The 8,807-nt window shown below is 44.3% G+C and overlaps 1 long non-coding RNA gene across 1 annotated transcript; it reads left to right on the plus strand.

The window, feature by feature from the left end:
- The first annotated feature begins 2,182 nt into the window (after positions 1–2,182).
- Positions 2,183–5,003, plus strand: Gm40329. Its single transcript, XR_868524.1, has 2 exons — positions 2,183–2,319; positions 4,155–5,003. It is a non-coding gene; the product is annotated as a predicted gene, 40329 (long non-coding RNA).
- Positions 5,004–8,807: the final 3,804 nt, after the last annotated feature.

The following is an 8,807-nucleotide window of genomic DNA, read 5'->3' on the forward strand; positions in this document are numbered from 1 at the left end:
TTGCCTTGGTCATGGTGTCTGTTCACAGCAATGGAAACATTAACTAAGACAGTTGCCAAGCCATCTCCCTAACTCCTTTATTTATATTTTCATCTCTGATAGATGGAAGAATACCTACATACAAGGATTTTTCTCTATTCATTTCAAGCCTGTTTTTTGTTTCTCCTACACAACTCCCATAGAACTCAGTTGTATGGCAAGTTTGCATTAAGAAACTCCCTAATCCTAAACCTTTGACTGACTTAACACAGTAGGGAAGGGATATCCCAGGAAACCCTTTCTACACCAATATGGCTAGCGCAACTCCACTGAGAATTGAGTTCAACCCTATGTATCCTTCTAACCCTCCCCCATACGCACCTAACCCCACATACTCATATCCCTGGCCCTCGTGTGCACACAACATCACATGCTTGGGGATGTAAGACTGGGAAAACAGAAAAGGGATACAGAGGTCTTGTCCGTTGGGCTAAAGTAGCCATTGTACCATAAGACATTGCAGTAGCTCTCATCTCTGTCACTAAATACTTGACAAGAAACACATTAAGAGAGGTCAGTTTTTATCTGTGGGCTACAGTCTATTATATGGATGGAAGGCACAGCGGCAGTGGCATTGTTCATAGAAGCCAGGGGCTTGCTTACATCTCAGAGTACCAGCAATCAGAGTGGGGCTAGAACTTAAGGCCAGGATCTGAAGGTCAAACATCTTCCCTGTCTATGTGTTTGCTGGCTACATCCCAGGTCCTACAACAGTACGCCAGTGGAGAACCACGGTTCAACACAGGAGCCTGAGAGGACATTTTCCATTCAAGCTGTAACATATAAGATAGTATGCAGACACAGAGAGGACCCTTTCTCAGAACTGGGAGGTCCACGCCAACAGCCTAAGCTTCAAGAAAATCCTGCTTCTGTCTAGACCTTCAGACCAAGAGCTGCACACAAGTGCTCTCCTCTCAGAGGACCTGCATCCTCTCCCTCCATCGTCTCTGTGGAGGGGCACACAGTTGGTACCCATGTTCCTTGGGTCCTCTCTCAACTCTGCCACTTGAAGTGGGGTCTGGTGTCTGAGTCTTCAAGTCACTCTATCTTCATGTTGATTAACAAAAGACCTTAGTAAAGCCCAACAGCATTACTTCCCTTATTTCTATTTATACTAGAAGAGAAGCCTTTCAGCTTATCCTTAATTAGGTTCCTCACAACCTCTGCAGCTCCAGTCCCAGGGTTACCCAGCGCCCTCATCTGGCCTGTACTGAAACTGCACACATGTACACAGACATACAGGCAGGCAAACACTCATATACAGAAAATTTTTTAAAAAATCAATCTTTTAAAAAAGATCACTTGCACATTCTTTTAAGCGTTATGTGGCAAAGGTCCAAACTTTCACTTTCATATGCTTCAAGTCCACTTTTATGTGAATAGTTTTGCAGGAGACTTGTTTTCCCACACCTACAGAGAAGCAAACATATTTGCTAATAGAGATTGTAGGGAATTTTGAGGATTGTTTATTTCAGATATTTGTTCCTCTTTTTCCTTCCCCTCTCTCCACCCCCTTCTCTGCATCCCCCTCTCCATTCCCCTCTCTCCCATCTTCCTTTGCTCCTCTTCCTTCCCTCCATCCTATTCTCTCTCCCCCTTTCTGTCTCTTTCTTTGTCTCTTTGCTGTTACTTGCTATTCATCAAGAGCCACAGCAGCATTGCAATGAATGCACAAATGGTCCCTGAAAACTTCTTTTTCCTCATAAAGGATGATGGATTGCTTATCTCTCATCAATGCAAAGCAGAAATGGAGCCTGTCTGGGGCAGGGTCATGGCAGTAGATTCTAGCTTGTGGAATGTTCACCTATGGATGCAGAGAGTGAGGACCCTCAGAGTCCATAGTTGGAGGTGAGGCTGGCTCTGCTCTCCAGGTCTGAGGTCATCCTTAATGCACTGGACTTCCCTATAGTTAGAAGTTTACTTTTTCATACTCTTCCCACAGTATTGACTGTTGGTCATTTGGAAATAAGTAGCCAGTCAGGACAGTGGGTTGAGGGAAACCTTCACACAATGGAGAGGGGAGGGAAGGTGTCCTTCTCATTGGAAATGAACAGGGTAGAACATTTCCCAGCATCTTTGCAAAAAACCATGTGTGTGACTTTTAAATGTGAAATCCAATGTACTGTGAATTCCACAGAAATGAAGATACAACCTGAAAAGCGAATTCAGCTAAATGAGGAGGACTACACTTCTGCCACCACCAGAACCACTGGATCAATCCCAGAAATGTACTCAACATCTGGAATATCTTCAAATAGTTCACAGCAACCACTGGAACCAGTAAGTGCAGATCTGAGGTTGGCTGGTTAAAGCAATTCCAGTATGTTGCTAAGTGTTCCCTATTCACTTGTAGGGGGGAAAAACCAATGTCGTGATACATAAACCCCAGTAGAAAAACCAATCCAGTGTTGTTTGGGTGAATGGTCCATCAATGGTCCTGATTCAGGGCCCCAGACTTTCCCATCATGACCCCTATTAACCATGAGCATCCTCTAAGGTTTCAGTGCCCCAGCATGGACACCACTTGTGTGGCTTCCATTGGGCAGGCCTGGACCTCACACCTATCTCCCCTGCTCTCCTTGCTTACTGGCAACTGGAAGACAGGCATGCAGTGTAGGTCAGCTCTGTGCTCAAGAGGAAAAGCAAGTAGGCTTGTGTGCACGCTGCAGCTCCATGGTTGTTGAGTCTCTGCTCATAGCAGTCTTTAAAAACAAACATCCACAATATCTTCCAGTTTAATTAAAAGATGACTTGCGACTTTCGGTGAGAGAAAGGAGGGGTATAAATGCCTCCAGCCATGAGCTTCTATCTGGTGTATGTTGTAAAGAGCCAAGGCTAAAGGCTTTTTTTTTTCTCACTAGTGTGTGGTGGTCAAGAGGCATCTATGTATTGGGAAGGTCAGCAGCCACCCTGTTCCACAGAGAGAAGGCATAGGCCTATTGGAAACGTTTGAATTGATACAAAAATTGCCTTTCAAGGCCAGGCTTCTTAAAGCTGCGTTTTACCTATTTGGAAGATCTTTAAATGAGTAACAAAGTATCAAACAAAGGTGTCTAAGGGAGTTAAAGGTAGGTTCAGAGGGGCCACCGAACAGTCTCACTAATACTGCAGCCACACATCATTGTAAACATGAAAAGGAAAGCAATGCTTACCACACACCCAATGCAGCCCACCTCCAAGGATATTAAAACCCCATAGACAGAACTGTACTCTCCATGTTAAATGTGGGAAAATATAAGATACAGTGAGCATACGAAAAACCCTTCTCGGCCTGGAGACGCGGCTCAGTGGTTTTAGAGCACTTGTAGCTCTTGCAGAGAACCCAGGTTCTTTCTCAGTACTCACAGGGCTGCTCACAACGACTTTAACTCCAGTTCTGGGGGACTGATGTCCTCATCTGGTCTCCATATGCACCAGATGCACATTCTGTTCACAGACATTGCAAGCAAAACGCACACACAGATCACATATACACAGGAAGAGAGAGAGAGAGAGGGGGGAGGAGGGAAGGAGGAAGGGAAGAGGGGAGGGAAGGAGAGAGGGAGGGAGCTAGAGAGCTGGCTTTAGCAGTTAAGGGCACTGGCTGCTTTTGCAGAAGACCTAGTTGTGGGTCACAACACCCACATAGTGGCACACAACTCTATAATTCCAGTCCGAGAGACTCTGGTGCCCTCTTTTAAGCTCTTAAGGCGCCGTAGACATGTGGTACCCGCACAAATATGCAAGCAAATACCCCCACAATACAACAATACAGAAATCTCTTTTAAAAGACCTGTCTTGGGGGGGCTGGAGATGATGCAGCAGTTAAGAGCACTTGCTGGTTCTAGAGGACCTAAGTGTGATTCCCCAGTACCGACATGGAGGCTCACAACCATCTAACTCCAGTTCTGGAGCTATGCCATCCTTTTCTGGCCCCCATGAGCAGCAAGCATGCACGTCATGCACAGATATACATGCAGGCAAAACACCCATACATGTGAAATAAAAATAAAATTTAACATCTTTCCTTTCTCTCTCTCTCTCTCTCTCTCTCTCTCTCTCTCTCTCTCTCTCTCTCTCCTCCTCCTCCTCCTCCTCCTCCTCCTCCTCCTCCTCCTCCTTTCTTCCCTCTTTAGATTAAACTTAGGTTTTTATGAATTCCGAGCAAACGCTGTGCTACTACTAGGGTACATCCCCAGCCACCAACGTCAGGAAAATACATCCTATGTGCCCAGAGTGCTTAAGGAGAAGCAGAAATGTGAACTGAAGTTCCCCAGCCGACTCTTGAGACATGTTTCTGGCTTTCATTTCTATTCACACACCATTCCTGAAATACAGACTTCTTGCAAACTGTCTTCTCCAGTTGGGTTTCAGCTCTGCATAGGTAGATCTTCTTGGTTCGCTTGGCATTGGAGCACCTGAAGAGTACCTGATGGGACAGATAGATAAAATGCTAAGCAGATGCAAAGGCGAATTGCCTCAGCCTGTAGACTCTGATTATTTCTGTCCATTCTCCTTGACTTTCTGCATTTCATGTATTCATCCATTGTTAACTTTTATTTTCTTTTGATACACTGCACGACTTTTGCAAGGTGATTTTGTCTTACCTGACAACTAACAATTGTACATATTTATTTGGTGGTACATGCATATGCACTGTGATTCCACAATGATCTAATGAAACTTTAATTAGCATGCCTAGCAACCATTCCTTGAGGTTCAGCCATTTAAAATCTCTGTCAGCTAGTTCGAAATGTATCACCCATGCTTTCCTGGGTGTGCCTATCCAAATCACTTATTTCTTGCAGTGGAAGGTTGAGAGCGACACAGGCTGATGAGTTTTTAAAATGTGGTCTGAATTATTGGGTGATGCAAATGCAGCCACTCTGTGTGGTCAAGAGTCTCATTATTTAGATTCTATGTTTGTGAATTCATCCACGTGATTAAAATTTCTTCAGACCTCTTCAGAGGGGGTTCACTATGAAGTGTGCTTGTCAGGTGTTTTGGTCCTCAGCTACTGGACGCACCTCTGAGATTGTGGAGCCCTGAGCATTCTGACCTAATCAATAGATTAATCCACATGTGGATTCATAATTTGATAGCCCTGAGAGATGGTTGAGATTTGGGGATGAGAGTGGATGTAGTAAAAAAATATTTAAAAAATCGTGGTGTGAGGTTTCTACCTGCCTTACACCATTTATGTTCTCTGATGAAACATGTACACAGCCTTTATATTTTTAAATATGCCTTAGGCAGCACAATAGCTGGGCAGCTGCCTATCCTCCATGCTGTTAGACTCTGCTTTCCTACCGATAACCCCAAGCCACCACTCACTATTAACTGTGCTCCATCTGGGCTGTTCTCAACTCCAACCAGGCAGCCCTCTGGGCCATGTTCTCTTACCCCCTAGCCCGTGGCTGCTCTCTCCTGCACATTCTTCTTCTATCCCATGGTGGTTTCTCTCATCCCTTCTTTGTGGTTCACAAGCTCCAGAACCTAAACCCCACCTATGTCTCTCCCCAACCCCCAGCACCCCAGCAATTGGCTGTCAGCATCTTTATTCACCAATCAGAATTAACTTGGGGGCAGGGTTCCAGGGGTTCCATCCAGACTCCAGGTTTTGCCCATATGAACATTATAATAGACAATAAAACACAAAACCTCAACTGATAGAGCCTCACTGAAGAAGACAGGTCATTTCTTTGTGGCTAGAACTTGTCCAGGGCCTCTTCCTCCTTCCCTCTTTGCTTGCTGGATGCCATGAGGTGGTGCTCTGCTTGGCACAGTCATGGAGTCTGGAGACCAGGAAATGAAATCTCTAAAACCATGAACCAAAGATATAAATATATTCCTTTTATATTATTGTCCTTAGGTATTTGTCACTGTGACAAAAATCTATTTTGAGTCTCAAAACCAGCACCTCTGATGATTTGATGTTTATGTGTGACATATAGGCAGACCAATGAAACAAAAACAAAAATTTCATATCCTCTGGCATGAGGACTCCTCTCACCCCACCTAAATTGTACAAAATGAGATCATATTTTATTTGTTTCAGGTTTCACATTATAACCCCCTCCCCTTTGAAAGCTATTTAGTGTAATTTCTGTTTATATACTTTTGTTGGTAATTTTACTTTTTAACATAGATTTGACAGGTAAGGCAAACATGCCATCTAGTGCAAGAAAACAGACCTTTGTCCTCTGGCTAGGAGAAAGAATTCTTACTTGGGTTCATGTTGTCATAGTACTGGCCATGAGTCTGGTATCAGTCAACAGCACATAGCAAATTATATGATTTTTAACGGAAACACACATGAAATAAGACAATATGCTGACTGAAAGGAGGCTCACAGAAACCAATTAAGCTGCATTTTATCCAAAAATAAATACTTCTTCATTCACTAGTTAATTGTTCAAGGTGACTTCCGTGGAGAAAACCACCATGAGTAGGATGCAGGAAGGGCTAAAGAGGACTTGTGAAAGGACACAAAGTCTCTGTTAGATGAAAGGAATGAATTCAGCAAGTCCGTTTTGCATTGTGGTGACCATAGCCAATGTTGATGCATCGAGAGTGCTATTGAGAGGTATCAAGAAGACTGGAGAGATGGTGCAGTGGCTGAGAGCGCTGGCCACTCTTGCAGAAGACTCTAGTTCATTGCCAGCATCCACGTGGTGTGGCTCACAAATATGTGTAACTCCATATCCCAGAGGTTCTGGCACCCGCTTCTGACTTCTGTGGGCACTGCGCTCATGTGCACATACACACAGACACATAATACACATATTTAAAAAGAAAATAAATCTTTAAAAGAGGGCTAGAGAGGTGGCTTAGCAGTTAAGATCATTTACTGCTCTTCCAGAAGACCCAAATTCAGTTTCTAGCACCCGTGTGGTTGGATGCTCTGTAACTCTAGTTCCAGGGGCCCTGACGCCCTCTTCTGGCCTCTGTGGGTACTACATGCATATGGTGTACACATGCAGGCAAACACTCTTAAGATAAAAAAAAAATCTTAAAAACTTTTTAAAAAACAAAAGTTGCTAAGAGAACAGATTTTAAATGTTCTCCACCACCCTTAATGATATATGAGATAATGCATGATGTTAATTAGCTAGATTTAGGAAGTATGTGTATTTCAAAAACTCCATGCTTTTACACTGTAGCCACGTGCAATTATCCTTTACCTTATCAATTAAAACCATTTTTAAAATAAAATAAACATTATGAAACAGTAATTCAAATACAAGAAAAAGAAAATGAAGAGCTCAGATGATATTAGTCACTTAAGGAAACAGTGGGCCAGGTTATTTCTAGAGTTTCCTGTCTCTGAAGTTTTTGATGCAAAGACCCTGAAAGTTGGTTCGTGGTTATCAGACCTCTCTGGTTTCCTGGGTGAGCTCATTCTTTGCAGTACACTGGCTGCTATGGCAGAGATGGGTTCACTAAAAATGTAACAACTGAGCTCTTAAAGGCAAGGCTATTATCAGCTTTGTGCACAGGGCAGCCTGCCTCCTTCTCCGGTGCCTGGGTTATTTATTGCCCATAATCCACATAGGCATTTTGATGACGTGGTGAATCGAGCTTTATAGCCGGTTCACTGAGCTAATTTCTCATGGTGCATTTTATCCATCTGTCCCATCGAGTTAGTCCCTATGCCACTGAAATCTCTAGGTGGCTCCGTGCTCCTTTTTTTTTTTTTTTTAATCTTTTTTCTGTCATCTGGAATATGTCTGAGCAAGTGGGAGTAAAGGCCCAGGGCCCTGTGGACAGTGAGGGAGGCTTCCATACCTCCCCAATAGTAGGAGTACTCATGTCCACTGGCATACACCGTGACACAAAATACAGGATCCTAGCAAACTAGTGGAAACTCAGAATGGGCCTGGAACAGAGCAGTGACTGCTTCCTCCGACTGTATGGAAAGTCCCCTCACGTGCTGGCTTCCTGGCATTTCCCCATAGTGCCAGTGGGGTGGTACTCCAGAGCTCCTGTCGATTCCCGATTGGCCCAAAGGCTTTAGAAAAACAAAATAAAAAGAAACCCCAAAGCAACAAAACAACAACAACAACAAACAACTTGCTGCTCCACAATATAGTAGATCCGTACCTGGATGCTGGTCTCCGAAGTCTGTTTCCAGGATTCGTTGCACTGCCTCCTTCACCCTCTCCTAGATCCCAGTTCCTCAAAGACCATGAACCTGTATGCTCTTGAGTCCTCCGGAAGTAGAAATCTGAGAAAAGAGGTGCCCAGCAATAAGCTTCCCCCATGGTTTCCTCGAAATGACTGGGAGGTAGCGAGGGCGCCCTCTCTGCTTTAGCATTTACAGGAGATACAGCCCACTGACATAGGAGACAGTGAGATGGATGCTGTCTTAGTTAGGGTTTTACTGCTGTGAACAGACACCATGACAAGGCAAGTCTTATAAAACACAACATTTAATTGGGGCTGGCTTACAGGTTCAGAGGTTCAGTCCATTATCATCAAGGTGGGAGCATGGCAGTATCCAGGCAGGCATGGTGCAGGAGGAGCTGAGAGTTCTATGTCTTCATCCAAAGGCTGCTAGTGGAAGACTGACTTCCAGGCAACTAGGGTGAGGATCTTATACCCACACCCACAGTGACACACCCATTCCAACCAGGTCATCTTACACGCGTTCACGCGACCGGCCAGGAAGAACGCAACAAACCGGAATCTTCTGCGGCAAAACTTTATTGCTTACATCTTCAGGAGCAAGAGTGCAAGAGAGAGAATGGCGAAACCCCGTCCCTTTTAAGGAGAATTATTCTCCGCCT

Source organism: Mus musculus, chromosome 5 (genome assembly GCF_000001635.26).
Source record: "Mus musculus strain C57BL/6J chromosome 5, GRCm38.p6 C57BL/6J".
Taxonomy (NCBI): Eukaryota; Metazoa; Chordata; class Mammalia; order Rodentia; family Muridae; genus Mus; species Mus musculus.